We start from the raw sequence: 17,997 nt of genomic DNA, 5'->3' as shown, positions 1-17,997 counted from the left end.
ATAAAATAACAGGTTCACTGGCTGAGAAGCCAAAGGTCTCCACAGAACCACACTGCTGCTAACGACATGTTTATCAACAGGGAGAACAAAACTATTTGCCTGTTAAACTTCTGGGAAGCAAAACGGCAATTCTGCCAGAAAAGTCTTGGCATTTTTGCCAGGACTACAGCTAGGACTGGTAGCAAATGCCAAATGCAGCGGTGTTCAACCTAACGTGAGTCTAGACTATGTCTAGACTTGAGCCCAGCAAGTTGCTTCATCACAGGTCAATGAAACCTAACACAAAGAGGCTGCTTGTTGCCTAATAACATTGGTCAAACACGCACCATGACATGGAAGTGGGTCTTCTTACCCAACTACCCTTGCCTGATTTCTAGAATGACCAACTGAAAAAATTAATCACAAATTAGAAAAAAAACCAAACCCACACCTAGCAGAAAAGGATTGAGCTGTACATCCATTTGTTGGATAAAGGCAACCACTCCCATGGTTTTTCACAGGTGTGAGTAATGAACACTTAGACAGGGAAACTGAGGCAGAGCTGCTCATCACCTTCCTGAGGTACCACAGACAATACCAGCTGCCACTGGCTCTTCCATCTGATGTCCGTGCTGCAGAAAATCCTTCCCAACAGCAGGACTCATTTGCACACTTACACTGGGGCCACTGAACTAATTTTTGTAATATATGAAATGCAACGTTTTACACAGATCTAGTTTTACTATTTGATTTAAAGCAGTAATGAATTCTTGTCCTTGCCCAGGAAACACTCGAGTGAAGCTCCTTCATTCAAACATGACTCTTCTAAATTAACACGGAGAGGACTACATGCACAGCCACCATAGGATCCTCACCCTAGCCTGTACCTCAAGTTAATTTACTCAAATATTATTTACTTACATGCCTTTCAGTGTGATTATGGTTCTTCCAGATAAGTAGAGACATTTAAATTTTCCGTTTCCTTTTAATTTCCAAATGTTTACGCACTATAGCCTGTTTATTGAACTGTTTACTAAAGCCAACACTTGCTCCACTTTATCAACCTCCTCCACAGTTCCTCAGAGTTTTACTCCATCACAGCTCATTTCTGAGCTGTGAACGAACCGCTCCCTTCCCTCTTTGTCAAAACAAATAGTACTAAATACCAGAATCATCCACTTCATCCTGCAATGGAGCACCTTTAAATGCAAACAGATCCTTTTTCTTCAGAATCACTACCAAAATACAACCACGCACACATTAGGAGAGCTTTACTCAAGTTGTACTAATTGCTTTGAGGATTTTTCTTCAAACCTCTATATCTCCTTTCCTAAGTAAGTATGCTGCATAACTATGCCATGTAATATGCATTCTTTGATTGGGCTTGCTGTCCCTTGACATATTATTATTATTTTTATCTACACTAAGCTGCATTTTCAAGTCACTGACCAAATCACCTATAAGATCTACCTTTTTTCCACTGTTTGCCATTACCCGCTGGAGCTGCTCTGTAGATGCGACCACAAAAAGTTCAAGCGTATTCAACAGCCTCATGCAAATCCATTGCCTATATGCTACAAAGAAGACAGGTTCCCAAATGAGCCTGAGTTAAACCATCCCCATCTCAGTGACTTAGCCACCCTCAGATTCTCAGAGCATAAAAGTATCAATTCAGTGTGGCTGAATTCCATATGCTCTGAACAGTTAGGTTGGCGTTTTGACAGTCTAAGCTGAATTATAGACCTAAAAGGGGCTGGTGGTGGCTCCTCTGAAGTATGGACACATCCCTGTGAGAATATACTTTTATATATTCACACATGGGAAAAGCTGAAGGAGAAACAGGTTAAGGGATCTGCCCTAAACCACCAGGTCTGCGACTGAACTGAGAGGACTGATCTACCAAACCAAATGTAACTAACAGATTTTGAAAAATCATTGCTGTTAAGAAGAATTGCTTGACATGTGAGAGGTCAGACTACCTAGGCAGGCTCTATCCCCCTGTCTGTCTTTAATCTCCCAGCCAATCATCCACTCAGTGCACCATTTCTATTTCTGAAGAGGTTTTGCTTCTTAGTTTTCAGCCCTTATAAATCTGATCCGTCACTGCAGAATTTCTAATAATATTAGATAAAACTTCAGTGATCTCTCTCTGGAATAAACTATTTAATATCCTTTATTTAAGACATGTGTGTGCAATCAATTCTGTGGTATTTACTTGTAGTACACACACAGTATTCATCATCCTGACAATTTTTAAAAGTTTTAGAACACCATTTCACTTAACAGGTTTTTTTTTTTAAAAAAAATATTTATTTGATGGTTAACTTTGGAACAAGTTATCTGCATTAACTTCCATTGTTTTGGCATAAAGTAGTTCTGTATATTTTACTAACTACAGTGGAGACATGATAAAGGATGTAGGCAGGCAGCCATAAACAGCTCGTGCTGCAACCCGCAGTGTTCGTGTAAAAGCATTAATTTTTTGGACTTTGATTGGAAGACGTCTCTGTGCTCAGCCACTTGTATTTTGCTAAATACAACCATGTATAAAACCTTGTACCTGAATGTAACAATTTTAACTGCGGAAAGGCCGTTGTAAATCATATGTAGTATAAACTTGTCCACATGATTGGAATGATATAATGGATATTGTAGTCCCTAACCACTAGCTAATGTTCTTTATGACACTTAAATAAATGACCTGAAAATAAACTAATAACAACACGAAATCTTCGAGACCTGTTCATGTGCAGTTCCCAAAAGCATGCTGGAGAAAGACAATGTCTAGTTAGCACATTTTTTGTGTTTACATTTTTCCAGAACATTTTTGCTCCAGCTATTCTATTTTTTCTCTTCCAGACTCACATTCATTCTTCTTTTCTGTCATCTTCCAGACAGAGTCATCTCTCCATCCAGTACCTGCCCAGATCTCAGTCATTTATAAACATCAAGAGCTTGCAGGACTTCTACATCACCATCCAGAAGCCTATAACCTGGAGAAAAAAACAAGTGTTCCAGTGTTTTATTTGGAGCCAGTATCTACTCCCAGAAAGATCAGTTTTTCAATCCTTGTCTAAATTTCAGAAGATACATCCCTCAGAGAGGCTGGTTATGGAAGAGCAGAGTTGGAGCAGATATAGGCTTAAAAGACTCGATATAAGGAAGGAATTTTTTACGATGAGGGTGGTGAGACACTGGCACAGGTTGCCCAGAGAATGGTAGATGCCCTCTCCCTGGAAGGGTTCAAGGCCACGTTGGATGGGGCTCTGAGCAACCTGATCTGGTTGAAGATGTCCCTGCTCATTGCAGGGGGGTTGGATGAGATTTCCTTTAAAGGTCCCTTCCAACCCAACCCATCCCATGATTCTATGACTCTAAAAAGCAAGCTAGAGTGCTACCAGAGCAGCTGGTTAGCATTTTGTTATGAGAAGGATGCACCATTTTTCTCAACCTTAGTTACAACACACACTGGTCACCTAAGAAAAATGCCATAGAATTCTATTTTTAATATGGGAGAAGGATTTTACTGTTATTACTAACTTATGGTAGTGAATTCTTAAACTTTCCAGAAAAATTTATCACCAAAGCATACAAATATTAACACTTTCAACAGATTCCACAAGGTACTGACCCTTGTATTTAAAAAACCATGGAAAATGTTTTACTTTTATGAATAACTCATATATATTTAAACACTGAAAGTTCAAAACAAACAGTGAAAGAATTAGATACCTAATTTTAGTATCACAACTTGTTTTCAAAACTTTCAAAACCGTTTTTCTTTTATTTATTCAGATTTTTGAGGATCTCTGACATATTTAACAGACAATTTTAAAACTTTATGAAGACTTTAAAAAGAGTAAGCCTTTAAATCTTTCCCTTTTTGCATACTGGGTAGAGATGCTTAGTTGAAAAGATGGGTTAAAAATTAAACTAAGTTCATATAGAATAAAAATTCCATACACTAGAAGTCAGAGTTTCAATCAAAATATTTGCTAATTTGAATAACAGATTTTTTTTTAAACTCCCCAATCTATATATTATATATTTTCTTTTAATTTGTATCATGAAATCCTGCTCTGAGGAAACCCACGTACTTTTCCTTGAAGCAGACATGTGCGTTTTCCCCAGCTCTTTTGTAACATGTTGCCATGTTACATCATATGTGTTTATTCCCAGCACTTTATTTGCCCTAATTAAAAATTACTTATGGGAATTGGTTTCTTTTTCATGGCACCAAGAGTCATTTTATGCACCATTTTACTAAAACCAACAACAAAGAAAGGATGAAAGAGCCATGATGTCACTGCGCAATGAATAGAAACCACATTAGAAAGACTAACTGGAGTGCTGGTTTAGGTTAGATCAAATTATATAGGCAAATTCTGGGTGCTGTATACAGGTTTCAATAGTTGCTCTCGATGAGCAAGGATAATTTGTAAGAACGGATATAAGCTAAAACCAAAAATTTTTTGAATTAATAAAACTTGACCCTTCTGTAGTTACATAACTGTAGTTACCTTTGGAAGCAAAGTCAAAAATAGTTCTGAAAGTGCTATGCTTTGTGGTTTTTCGTTATTAATTGCCATTAAAAAGTTTAAAATAAAAGGAGATAGACATAATCAGATCTATTAGAAACGTTCCCCAGCCTTGGAGCCAGAGCACACACATTTTAGAACTTGCCATGTTTCCTTCGTCACCAACGCACCGTCACGGCATAACTTACAATTCAACAAACTCACTGTCTGAGAATTTCTTTTGTCCTTCTTTAAACACAAGCACAAGTGCCTCTTTGCTAACTGTAATATTTTTAGTAGAATTGATGTGACCTAAAACACTACAGAGGTTTGTGGAGAGCTTCTGTGATTCTAATACCTGGAGTTCATTTGACTTACAATGGTTGAGATGGACAGACATTTTTGTCATTTGCAGTAACTAGGAAATCTGACGTTTGCACTTTCTTTCTGCTTCCTTGAATTTATCCTGTTCCAATGCTGATTTTTTTCCAACAATTACTACAAATATATGCAAGATTATACAACCATGCACACATACAACTGGCCAAGCACTGCAGAAATACCAAAGCTGCATGGATCTCTATGAGCTTTTTCAAAAGTCAGAATTTTGTCCAAGCTGTTTTAAGGAGAAATAAAAAAAAAAAAAAAGTCATGAAAGCAGTTCCTTGGAGGCCAAACTGGAACAGACAGCAATTAAATTACTATATACTTAAAAAATATAGTTATATATAAATTTATACATTAAAATAAATATTTAATATTATAAATTACCTGATAGTAAAACTGATGCATTTATATTTACCTACTTCTCAAAAGACCACAACAAATGACAAAACTTGGAGACTAGTCTTAGTTCAGTGATTTTTTTCACGATTTTTTTTTTTTCTCTGCAGCTACTGTCACATTTTGCTCTACAGAAAAAAAAAAAAAAAGTTGCTGAGTGCGGTCAGGTGTCCCAAAGCTGTGCTACAGTTCAAATCTAAAAGCTCAAAAGAAGATTCCCAATATTAGGGAATTTGATATTAGGGTTTATTAAAGTTGTCACATTTTCTGGGATCTAATTTCACTTTCTGATCTTTAGCAATGGTTGTAATTCTTCATTCAGAAGAGGGAAGAGATTACTTGTCAGCAGTAATCTCTAACACAGATAATGCCATATAAATATTAGGGGCTTATAAGCATGGACAAGGATTAGGAGCACAGAGAGAGAACAGAAAGAAAACGGAACAGAGCCAAGATTAAGCACTGGGAAGGGCATGGCAGAAGAAAATACAAGGTCTGCGGCTGAGCTTGTCTTCCCACAGCAGAATATATATTTTTCTGGGAAGGATAAGTAGGGTTTACACTGCCTTCCCTGTTTGCAAACTGCAAGATACGGAAGCATGGAATATTATTTGAGATGTGATCATTATCTTCTCTCTACTACCTTCTCTCTTCCATGACACAAGAGAAATAAAGGGAATCACTGAAGTTAGAAGGTCTCTGGTCCAACCTTGAGCTCAAAGATGATCCAGATGGACCAGGTTGCTCAGATCCCCATCCAGTCAAGTTTTAACTATCATGAAAGGCCAACGATGGAGATTTCACACTCGGATATTAAGTGTGTGAGAAGTGCTGCTGCTAGCAGCTTGCAGGAGGGACTGCAAGGTGAACAACAACATGGAAGAGAGCTAAAACTGCTATCAGCAGCAGGATGTCTTCCTTCCTAATGTCCGTATCCTGGCCAGACAGAGAGAGAAAAGAAGTGGAATGTAATCCATACAACAGATACACCGGGCGAGAGATATCATGAGGTCTGACTTCTTTCTGACAAATCAGCCAAAATATTGCTATTTTAGCAACAAATTAGTTGAATGCAACAACCCTTGTCACTCCAGCAGTGTGCCTGGTTAGCAGGCAGGAGCCAGAGATGCTCCTGGAGAAGAGAGGAAGGATCCAGATCAACCCCAGGCAATTGGTTTTGACTCAAGTAATAACCTGGTCTGTCGGAATGCAGAAGGAAGATGAGATAGGCCAGAGGGGTGAGATGTCAACAGTCAAGAAAATAGAAGAAACAGAGTAATTCTCAGATTCCTCAAACCATAACTTCCGCCTATTTTTCTGAATAATCTCTGAGCAAAATCCTTCAATATCTAGTAGCCATATTTGATACTGACAAAAAAATCCCACTTTTACTTAGTATTTACACTTTTCTTCCCAACCTAGTTTCACTCTGATTCAACAACACTCCTATTAGTTTATTCTCCGAGATGTCATGTGTACCTCAAGAGAAGGAGGATGGTCAAACCGATCTCTAACTTTCCCCCCAATATCAGATCTGAATTTCTAACATTATGATTACTGCTCGAGAAGTACTGTAAAGCCTACAGCCTAGGTGACCAGGATTTTAACTAAAGCGTTCTCCAACTCTTATTCCCCAAAATACATGGAAATGTATTACCTACCAAAACACAAGCCTGCAGTGAAACTATGCAAAACAGGAGCAAAGGCAGGTGAAGCTACTCCAGAACAAATATATCCCTGAAAATCTAAGCTTTCCTGGTTTTGAATTCTCTGTGCTGCTGCTCTTGTTGCATTTCAGCCAAAAGCATGTCTAGCTTAATCCAGTAGTTTGGGGATTATTTAATTTTCTTAAATATTTACTCCTGACAAATGACTTCAACAATATCTTAAGTTCTTTAGGTCAGAAAAAAAAAATACAGATAGTGATTACTCTGCATTTTAATATTGTAAAGAAGACTCTGAACCCACTGAAGTCAAAGGCAAAGCTCTCTGACTTCAGGCAAGACTGAGTTTGACACTATATATATAATTTCTGAATTCACACCTTCAATTCCCTGAAATCCTTTAACACAAAATGTAAGAATCTGTGCAGTTATAATTTCTAACATCATCATTCTCAACAAATGAAATGGTGATAATTTAAACTCCTCAGAAAGACGGTAATGAACTACAATACATATTTTATAACGCAGGTGAAAATAACTTATGCATTATTTTGCACAAGATGTGAAAACATGAATTAATTGATAGTGCAGAAAAAAAGTAATTTTCTCTATAATTAAACATCATGACTGCTGCACTGACATTGCAAGGTAACAGATATACTTTTGGAGCCCTCAGAGTCCCCTTGATAACAACTGCCAGAAATTTAGAAATTGTTGACTCAAGTTCTGCTTCTGCAGAAGTTCAAAAGAATGAATTACACTATGGGAAAAAAGCTAGGTTTCTGAGAATTGCAAGGTTTTTAAGGTTCTTTAGGATCCTAAAGGATTGGTCATGTTTATTAGTGTTTACTTAAACAGAAAAAAAAAACCAGCTCAGCTCTTATTTAGAAAATGCAAATTTCACATACAGCTCCAAACAAAACAGTATCTCTTCTTGCTAAACAGAACTGGAAATGGGTGTTTGAAAACTGATAGCACACCTTAAATCATCTTGTCTTTTTTTTTTTTTTTTTCTTTAATTAAGACTAATACCAGGATCCTGTAACATATAATTTCCTGTTTTGTGGAAATACTTCTAATCAGGATATATAGAATAGATGTCCCCTTTAAACAAGCTGTTTTGTAACATACGCAATGCAGAAGGGAGTGCTATCATAACACTTCAATAGTTAAGTGACTTTATGAGAAAAATACTTCCAAATGTTTCCTAAAACCTTCCAAACCGCACCAAAGAACATTATCGTAATATTATGTTTCCCTATGGCCTCCAATATTTAAGCTTGCTATTCTCGAAATGATACTTGGATGAAAAATATAAGTTTATGTAATGTATAAATTGTTCCTAGAAGAAAAGTTGCCTTTAAAATTACTCTGTATAGATGTCAGATATTTTACATTTTCAATAGCCCTTCTGTATTAATTGAACAAATAGTATGCTAGTGCTTTGGGCTGCATGTGAATAGTCTGTATTTTAAAACTGAACAGTCACCGTGTGATCTTATTCCTAGCAAATACTGAAAACAATAACTGTCCTAGCCGATTACATATCAAGTTACCCTTAATAGATATCCATATTTCTTGCACAGTATACATAATCCATATAAACTGTACACCATATATCAATACCATATTCCAGCGAATCCACCATCAAAGAGTTCGTTTATAGTAGGTTTTCATTTGACTCAGGGTTGTAATGTTCTGTGCGAGCATAAGCTAACCATTTCAGTGATTTCGCCAGCAAGCTGCTTTTTGGCAGATTATTGGCAGTACATATTGGCAACAAACTAGTGCAACTAAGCCCTTCTTATAACTTACAGGTAAATAATGATTTTAATAAATTTATGTAAAATGTTCCACTTGCTCACATCTGGTTTTGATAGTTCACTCGACTGTGCAAATGCAAACTTCTGTGTGTTTCTCAGGAAAACACATATTTCACCTTAGTTATTCAACACTTTCTCAGGTACCCCCAGAAATAAATAAGCAATGAAGACTACTTTCATCTGAAGGTTTATCCGAAGGAAGTTTTATCTGAGAAAGCTAGAGAAATTAGTTAAAAATAATAATTGTATGCACACAAAAAATCTAAACCACATTTTGCCCTCAACACAACATTCAAATAATAAGAAAAACACAGGGCTATTGTAGAGCCACGGGGCATTCAAACTGGATGGTCCAGTCAACTTTGCCTCTGGCCCTGAGGACAGCGGGGTAAGGCAGAGACTGTGACCTCCATTTGGAAATGTGTTAACTATACTTGATTTATTTGCATTTCTTTCTCACTACAACTGAAGTTTACATTTGTATGTATTTGTATCTCAGCTAGGCAGTGGGGTTTAGAGGAAACCACTGTTCAAACACCCATCTCCATCTCTAGAACTAGAATGGCAGCAGCTCTCAGCCCTACGAGGACCAAGCTTTCGGCAGAAAGCTCTTAAAAAAATGTTATTACTACTCGTAGCAGTGTCATTACTGGTTAAAAAAAACCCCCAAACTAACAAAGCTTGGGCTACCTTTTTTCAGATATAAATCAGGATGACATGGATGCTGATTTAAAATCACGGATCTTTCAGCAGCTGGGTACCAGAAGACTCCTCAGGGGGCCTGCACCTCCAAAATGTTCTAAAACACACGTGGCCCATCACTGAGCGATCTATATTACAGACTGTTAACCAAGAAGAGGAATATGCAGTTTTGTGTTGGAAAAAGGAGAAAGCAGCATCAACACAAACAGCACTGTTACCCTGATACGTTAAGTTACCAGCTTGGTCATGACAATGGGAAGGACGGTGCTTACCCCTGAAGGAGATGAAGGCTTGTGAACAGCTTGAGCAATCACCTGCTCTGCAGCAGGACACGGTCATCTTGAAAATTACTGCACTAAATGTATTAAAATAAAAAAAAAATCAGAAACCTTGGAGAAGCATAGAGCTTGGCCAACGCCTTGCTTCTACAGCTCTGAACACTGGTTGTATACATACAGCCCCCACACGACCACAGGGAGCAGTACTCTGAGGTTTCTGCTGAAATAGGTCAAAAAGGTGAAAGAAAGGCCAGCACTTGAGTATTTAAAGGCAAATGACAAAATCCTAATAAAAGCATTAACGACACCAAGGAGAAGTTTCTTCAGGTCCTTCCTCCTTCTACGCCCAAGCCACCACTTCTGAGGACACTGGTTCCCCAACCTGCCATGCTTTATGTGATGACAACTACTGCCAGCTGCTCCCGTGCTCCTCGTGTCCTTCACCCCGAGTGCTGGGAACAACACTTTCAGCCTGTTAAACATGTAACTGTAATTAAGGGAAGCAATGTACTTCAAAAGGTTTTTAAATAGCCAATGTCCATGTCTGTTCCGCTTGTGGATATATCCAAAAGTTCTATTAAATAATTGCTTTAAATGGGGCCTGTAATGAATAGGGAACAATTATTAAGCATCAGATTTTATTTGTGTCCAATTCAGTCTAGAATTTGCTTGCTGTTTTTGAGCATTTATTCATTTATGGAGTCAGCAGTTTAGGATTCTGTAAGGCTTGGCAACATGGTTAAAACCCAGTGAATTCTTGTTGAGATCTATTGGACGTGCTGGTAAAACTCACTTTTGCTATAGTGGACTTGCTTTTAATTTGATCTGTTTCAAGGATTCGGTATCCTTCCAGCACGTTAGAAACCTAAGGGCATATATTTGTATTGTTTAAAGGCAGGAAATTCTGTGAACTGAAATGAGAACATATCCCTTTTGCCTTTATGGACTTTTGTTATTTTCTCTTCCTTTTGGGGTTTTGGAAACAAAACCAGTGAAAGCTGAAAGATTGAACAATAGCAAATTACTTTCAAGGAAAAAAAAAAGTAAAATACAAAGCATACTTTTCTAACTTTATTCATACACTTTGTATATATGTAAATTGCACTTATTCAGGCATCAGAAAATACTATTTGCAGCAGGGCCGTAGACTGCAACAGGATTGTACTGTTTTTGTCATAAAAGAGCATGGACTTTGCTGTTTTACTTTATTATTATTCCTTTACTACCCTATATAAACTTGTACCCCACTGACTTCATGACAGAGCCGATTTGTTTCATGCTAACCACAGAACTAGGGCAATCACATTTTTTTTTATTGTAAGGAGAAAAACTCTGAATCTCTGTAGCTCTTTCACTTTAACTCCTTGTCCGAAGAGTCCCACATCCTGCCTGTAATTGATGCAAAAGGTGGGTCTGAATTCTGGGATACGAAACGAGAACTGCTGAAAGATGAACAGGGACACGTATTCTGCTAAAATGAAGGAGTTGGACAGATAGTGCCTTTCAGACAACTACAGCAGCAAACTTTCTTACAGCAGTTCTGTACTAATTAGCAGAAGGACTGGAGGCAGAGTGGCTGCATTAGCACAGAGACCTGATCTCAGCAGGATGCATTAATCCTAGTGCAGGACTACACAAATATATCTACGCTGCTTTTGGTGCTCGAACTAGCTTGGTATCTTTATTGCACATAATGAATTATACTGTCGTACTCTATGAGAATAGGGTTATAGCTTATAGCCACGGTTATGGCTCTCTGGAATACTCCTGCCTCGTGACAGACTGCAGAGATCCAACTAAGCCTGCAACAAAACTTGCTGGAGGATAGCTCACGTGTGGCAACCTCAACTGCAGCCGTTTCAGCAAGAGCCTAAACACTTACCCAGCACTTAACACAGTGGTGTTCCTTGCATACGGCGTACAACAAGCTGACTGTTCCTATCTAATAAACTTAATAGCTAAATATAAATTACAGTGGGATGCAAAGCTTGAGAGAGACATCCGACACCCAAGATACTGCTTGGCCACTGGATCTCTCCTAGCTAGTGTTTCTTCACACTCACTAATCCCTCTTCCTGGACAGCAGCAATTATGACATCGGTGAACTGCAGGACTTGGGTTTATTTGCTTTCATTTGGCACAGTGCTTCATGCCCGTCTCATCTACTCTTGGAGGTTACAACAACTGAAGCAGGGATCACAATGAGACACCATCAATCATCATCATCATAAACACAGCTCAGCTGTTTACATGCAGTCAAAGCCTTTGGTGGAGAAGAATCTTAATAAAGAGATTTGAAAGAACACAAAGAAGCAGCTTTACTTTAAATACTCACAACAATGACTTCCAAAGAAAGACTCCTGACCATCCACCCCAGGGAATAAAGAGCTGGAAGGTACTCCCGTCCATCTGTGGATTATGTGTCTGGTAGATCTCTACATAAAAGCAAAGGGGATCCATAACTACCAGCTGTAATACTTCTAAGGTCCTTCCTGCAGAGGTGGGCAATGAAGAGAAACGCTTGGTTTCCATCCGGACATCACGGTGTACATCACCTTCCTGCTGGAAACAGCAGGGATCCAAAACCTAGCACCTATGAGAGCCAAAATTCACCCAACTATTCTTGGGGTCACATAACCATACATTCTCTTTTACTCAGAGTACACTAACAGTTTTGCCCGAGTGGTCAAACAACAGCTAATGTTATATTTTAAAATAGAGTGGGCATACAAATGTTTACATCATATATTCAACATACATATACACAACTGAACGATAACCCACCAGTTTACAGGTCCTGCTTACCTTATTCTTGGTTCTTCTGCAAATGTACTTAAAGACTCTTAGGGCAAAAATTACAACTAAGTTCATGAACTACACACACACACAAAAAAATTGGCTGTGACACCATTTATTAAAAGTTATGATAAACTAGAAGGTCCAACTAAAAGGAGCAGATGCACTGTTTGCTAACTTGTAGCTGCAGACAGAATTTTTTGTGCCAAGATCAAAAGAACAAGGTGTTCATATAAATGGCATTTTATTTTGATCCTATTATTCTATATGAGCTCAAGGAGAGATCAAAGGAAAAAGTACCCAGGTTTCACTATTAACACTTAACATAACTCCACTCGGAAAATCCTTTCCAGATTGCTAGTGCAATTTAAAGCCATTTTTGTTGTTCTGTTGGGTAATATACCTGAAGGCACCGTTTTGATTCCCTGACCACCTTTTCCATTGTGGAAAATTGCTTCTGATATATATAATTTCACTTTTTTTCATTTATATGACAGTAACCCCTAGACATTCTAGATCTGGGGACTACACTGGTTTGGGTTGTACCCGCTGTCCCAGAGAGACAGGCTGCCCTGAAGCAGCAATGATATATTACTGACTGCCTACAACAAGTTGGGAAATTCAATCCTGTCGCAGTCAAGTCCTGATGTCTGGTTCAGCCCCTGCCAGGGGCAGTTCCACTGGAAGCAAAGCATACCAGCTTCAACCGAGTATGTAAACAAACTTAATGGGCCTTTAAAATATGTAAAGGTTCCTCCTGATAGCTGGCAAGAATAGATGTGCTTTAATATATTGTATTGCTTATTATGACATTATCCAAGACGACTACTATTAATTAATGGTTCTATTGCCTCTCTTAGAACCCAGCGACATTGCATAAAGAAAAATAGTAATATATTGTATTTCTTACAAAGCCAAAGTGTGCTAACAAATTTTAACATTCATGCTTTCTTTGAATGCAAGCTTCTCATTGATGATTCAGTAACTCAGAGCAGATATTTCAGAATTTCACTTCCAGTGAGTTTCTTTGACATACTAAGAGTGCAGAAATCTGCTAATGAACAGGTATAGCTTATCAGACTACCTTTGGGAAAAACCAGCAATCTAACATTTGAAAGGAAAAAAAGAAAGTGCATATGTCCCTTCTTCCCTGCCTTGCCTCCCCCTCCTCACTTGCTATTAAAGCATTCGTGTTACAAAGTCATTCCAAAGTTTATTGTAAATGCCAAAAAGTGGGCACTGGTCCCACATGAGCTGGCTCAGCTATGGCCCACCATCTTGAACATATTCATTTCATCCAACTCAGTCCCAGGAGGGGTTTTCAGGTTTTGTTTTTGGGGTTAAGTTTTGTGGTGTGGCTTTTTTTTTTTTTTTTTAAATTTAACTCTTCTCTAATAACTGTAGATTGTACATACGCGGAGAGATGGCAACTCTGGGAACTTGCACAGTCAATGCTAAATACATGCAGGTGAGCTGTGGCCTAGAATGAACATTACAATTATGGGTTAAATGAGACAAAACGTCTCACGCACAGTCAGAATATGTTCATGTTACACACAGCAGCCAGCTGGCTATAAATCCAAGAAGTAAGCTGGAAAGCTTTAGAGTTTAAATGGATGAATACAGATATAAATGGAAGAACAGTGGTTTGTCGCCATATGAATGGCTTTTAACTGAAAAGAGTGGATTGCTTTTATGAGGGTTTTCCAAAAGAGTAACCTTGTTGAGATGAAAAAAAGAATAAGTATGATGATTGGGACATTCCATATATTTACATTTTCTATTTCGTTTTGAGACAGAGAAGTCTGATTCAGCGTGTCTGAACAATTATAATATGGCTTTATATACAGGTGGTTCCCAGTGAATAGGGACCCAAGTTTTTTTAATAATACCTCTGCAGCTGATGATTCATAAACAAGATTACTCTATTAATTTATTTCAGATTCAAATTACCACGAGCTGAGCTGTGAGAAGCCATGAACCACTTCACTTGCTGCATTCCAACCTCTAAGTAATGTATGCCATAGCCTTCTCTACTCTCTCTATAAGAATCACTGACCAACGATCCTACCTGTGCACAAAACCACCAGACCACCTTGAGGCTGCTAAACCAACAGGCACAAAGGATGAGAGAAGCATTTCTGACACTTTCTTGTCTTTTCATTACATAATGATGACTAGCAAAACCTTCTGGAATATAGACCCAAGAAACGTCCTAATAGGTTTTCATAAATGGATGAACTTGAATGACTTTCTAGAAGTCTAATTACCCCACTTGAACATTTTGGGATCTTTACCAAGATAAACACTTGCTTTTTCTCCACTCCACCTAAAGGCAGATGTAATTCCCTCTTGAATCCAAAAGCACAGCTTCAGTTCTTACCAACTCTAACACCAGCTAAACTTTAAAGATGTAAAGGAACTTCACATTGATAAACTATGTTTATATTAATTTACATGCTATATATATTATATACATGTGTGTATATATATTTTTTTTAAAAAACTTTTTTGATGTTTAAAAGTAGCTGCAAGCTCATGGTTTTGATGTACTCACTGATGACAGAATCAGATGGAAACTGTAGGAAGACTGATAACGAATTTGCTCCCCAAAACCTTTCTCCTATGTCTCTGAACTGACTGAATGGGAACTGAGAGGAAAAGAACAAAGATTTGCTGTTCTTTACAGTCACGCAATTAAAGTGTAGGTTAAGTACAGGAAGTATTTGCAGATTTCAGATATTTTGTGGACCTTTGTTGCTTTTCCTTGCATTCAGATCTAATCTCAGCCCCAGCACAGAGCTGGACTTTCATGTTCTGCAGTCCTTCACTAATAAAAAGCCCAACCCACTGTGACACTTATGGCAAAGTAGGCTCAAGACACAAATTTTAACTTCAGCTTTTTGCAGGCATTCATTCACGCTAATGCATTAAGGGAAAACTATTCCACCAAGAAAAGAAGGCTTAAAATTATACTGCTGAAAAAATTAATAAAAATATTTAATATATATTCATAGTAGAACATGCCCACAGACTGGCAAGCTATAGCTTTTAGAAGAAGTTTCGATAGCCAATTTGATGTTCCACATCAAATATGTCACAAGCAGGTGATCTTTAAGTCCCATGAGTATAAAAACACTGAGAGTTTCTTTTCTAAAAATTTCTGATACCAAATCTGTATACACCTCCAACTCACTCAAGTTACCATTAATAACTACTAGAATATTTTTAGAAGGTCCTTCAAACAGAAGGGTAGTATTCTCACTACAATTTTGAACAAGCAATAAATTGTGTTTGGTTCTTTAGCTTCAATCAAGCATCAATTCTGCATTATTTGTCTGAAGTCAGAACTCTTAAAATAAGCCAGTTTTTTATAGAAGCAATTTCTGAGAAAAAAAAAAAATCCCCTCCACAATTCGAGTGTAATCAGCTCCTCTAATATAACTGGCTCTGATGTGGAGGTAAGGTACATGATCATATAAGGAGGGCTTTGTGATTAAATCAGGAGGTGTTCCACCAGTTCTCATGTGAATAAGCATAAAAACACTCTTTTAATTTCATTATGCTGCTCTATCACCTTTGGTTCTCAGAAAGTTTTTCGTACTAACATCAGCATTTTACCTTGCACAGCTTTTCCTATTGTCTTTATTACTCAGACCCTCTTTCCCCTTCCTCTCCAAATCAAATGTTTCCTTACAGCAGGAAGGCATTGCATCCTAGTTATATTCTGTATTTTTTGTATTTTATTATGTTCTTCCTGTGCATGCAGAAAGGCTACTGCACTGGTCAGGTGAAATACTGAGCACTTTCCTATCACAGTGGCTAAAAAGGAGGCACATGGCAGGAGAAGGGCTCACAGCATGATGGGTAACTCAAGTATCAAGTTTTTCAATCAGCAGTATTTAGCATTGAAAATAGTTCTGAATAGGAACATATCTAAGCTGTCAGATACTCAAAAACATTATATGCCAAAAGAGCGTTAGGGAAATTTCCAGCTCTCACAAGAGCATTCAGCTAATTCTTGATGGATCATCTGTATTTTTGGGTGCTTTCTGGAAGAATACTCCTCCTTTTCCTTTATTGTGAAGAAAACAGGAGATGAAACTCTCACCAGAAAGTACGAAAAACATTAACCTCCAAGTACCTTGGATTTTGGTAAACAGTGAGATCATTGGAAATCTTAGCTTCTGCATATGAATTAGAGCAGAATAATGGGACTGAGCAAAGAGTCATGGACTATGTTCATCAATATGTGCCTTTTATGTAAACTAGATTGTTAATTGAAAACCGGTTGTCAGAGTCTCTTAAGAGGCAATCACCTTAAAATTAATCAAAGTGCTGTTTTGCTGTTGTTTTTTTAATGGGGGATGTGCTCCTTTAGACCTTCAGAAAAATTGCTTGGAGCAGAGATCGGAGCTTTGTGCCTCCGAGCCCACCTTCCCCGTGGCAGGACGGTGCTGGCCCAGCGAGCGCTGCCGGCTCTGCTCACCCCGTCCTCCGCCAGCAAGTGACACCCCTGGTTCCCTGCCCATGGCCCCCAACAACGGCGGGAGCAGACAGACGTGCATCGGCAGCAGAGGGGCCTGGCTAAAGGGCAGGAAGACGTCGGGCCAAGGGGTGCTGCTGAGGCTCGAGATGAGGGCAGGTGACAGCCTAAGGGACCTACTGGTGACGAAGAGATGTGGCGTTAACATGACTTAGTTAAGCAGGACCGTGGGGTTGACATCACTGCACAGGGTCGTACAAGGCAGCTGGGACCACGATGGCCGGGGTCTGCTCACCAGTCACTGCATTAGGTCTGAACACATGTCCTACAAGGAGCAGCTGAGGGAACTGGGGGGGTTTAGTCTGGAGCAGAGGAGGCTGAGGGGAGACCTTATCACCTTCTACAGCTCCCGGAAAGAAGGGTGCAGAGAGCTGGGGATGAGTCTCTTTAGCCTAGTAGAAAGCGACAGGACAAGAGGGAATGGCCTCAAGTTCCGCCAGGGAAAGTTCAGACTAGATATTAGGAAGCATTTCTTTACAGAAGGGGTTGTTGGGCGTTGGAATGGGCTGCCCAGGGAGGTGGTGGAGTCCCCATCCCTGGAGGGGTTCAAGAGTAGGGTCGATTTAGAGCTTAAGGATATGCTGTAGGTGGGAACTGTGCTAGGAGAACAGTTGGACTAGATGATCTCCAGGGTCCTTTCCAACCTAGATGATTCTGTGGGTCACAATCCCCAAACCAACAGAATTTCAGCTCCCTTTTTCAGCTGATCATCACCGTGCCTTTAGTTTTCAAGCATATTTTTTTTCCATTTACTTATGGCTTTCCCTGTTATTTCTACTAAAGGTACCTCCATGAGGTCCACAAAGCAAAGTGGAAAAACAAACAAACAAATCAACAAATTTTTTTTCTTTTCGATATGCCTCTCCTTAAAATATTCCTTAACTTACTTGTTCAGTGCCTAGCAATGAC

The 17,997-nt window shown here is 38.7% G+C and overlaps 1 protein-coding gene across 9 annotated transcripts in view; it reads right to left on the bottom strand.

Annotated features, from left to right (window-relative positions):
- GTDC1 (glycosyltransferase like domain containing 1) overlaps positions 1 to 17,997 on the bottom strand; it is a 175,426-nt gene that overhangs the window by 37,267 nt on the left and 120,162 nt on the right. The window lies entirely within an intron of this gene.

This window comes from Athene noctua, chromosome 7 (genome assembly GCF_965140245.1).
Source record: "Athene noctua chromosome 7, bAthNoc1.hap1.1, whole genome shotgun sequence".
Taxonomy (NCBI): domain Eukaryota; kingdom Metazoa; phylum Chordata; class Aves; order Strigiformes; family Strigidae; genus Athene; species Athene noctua.
Note: the sequence above shows the minus strand (reverse complement) of the source record. Positions and strands in the feature narration are given on the sequence as shown.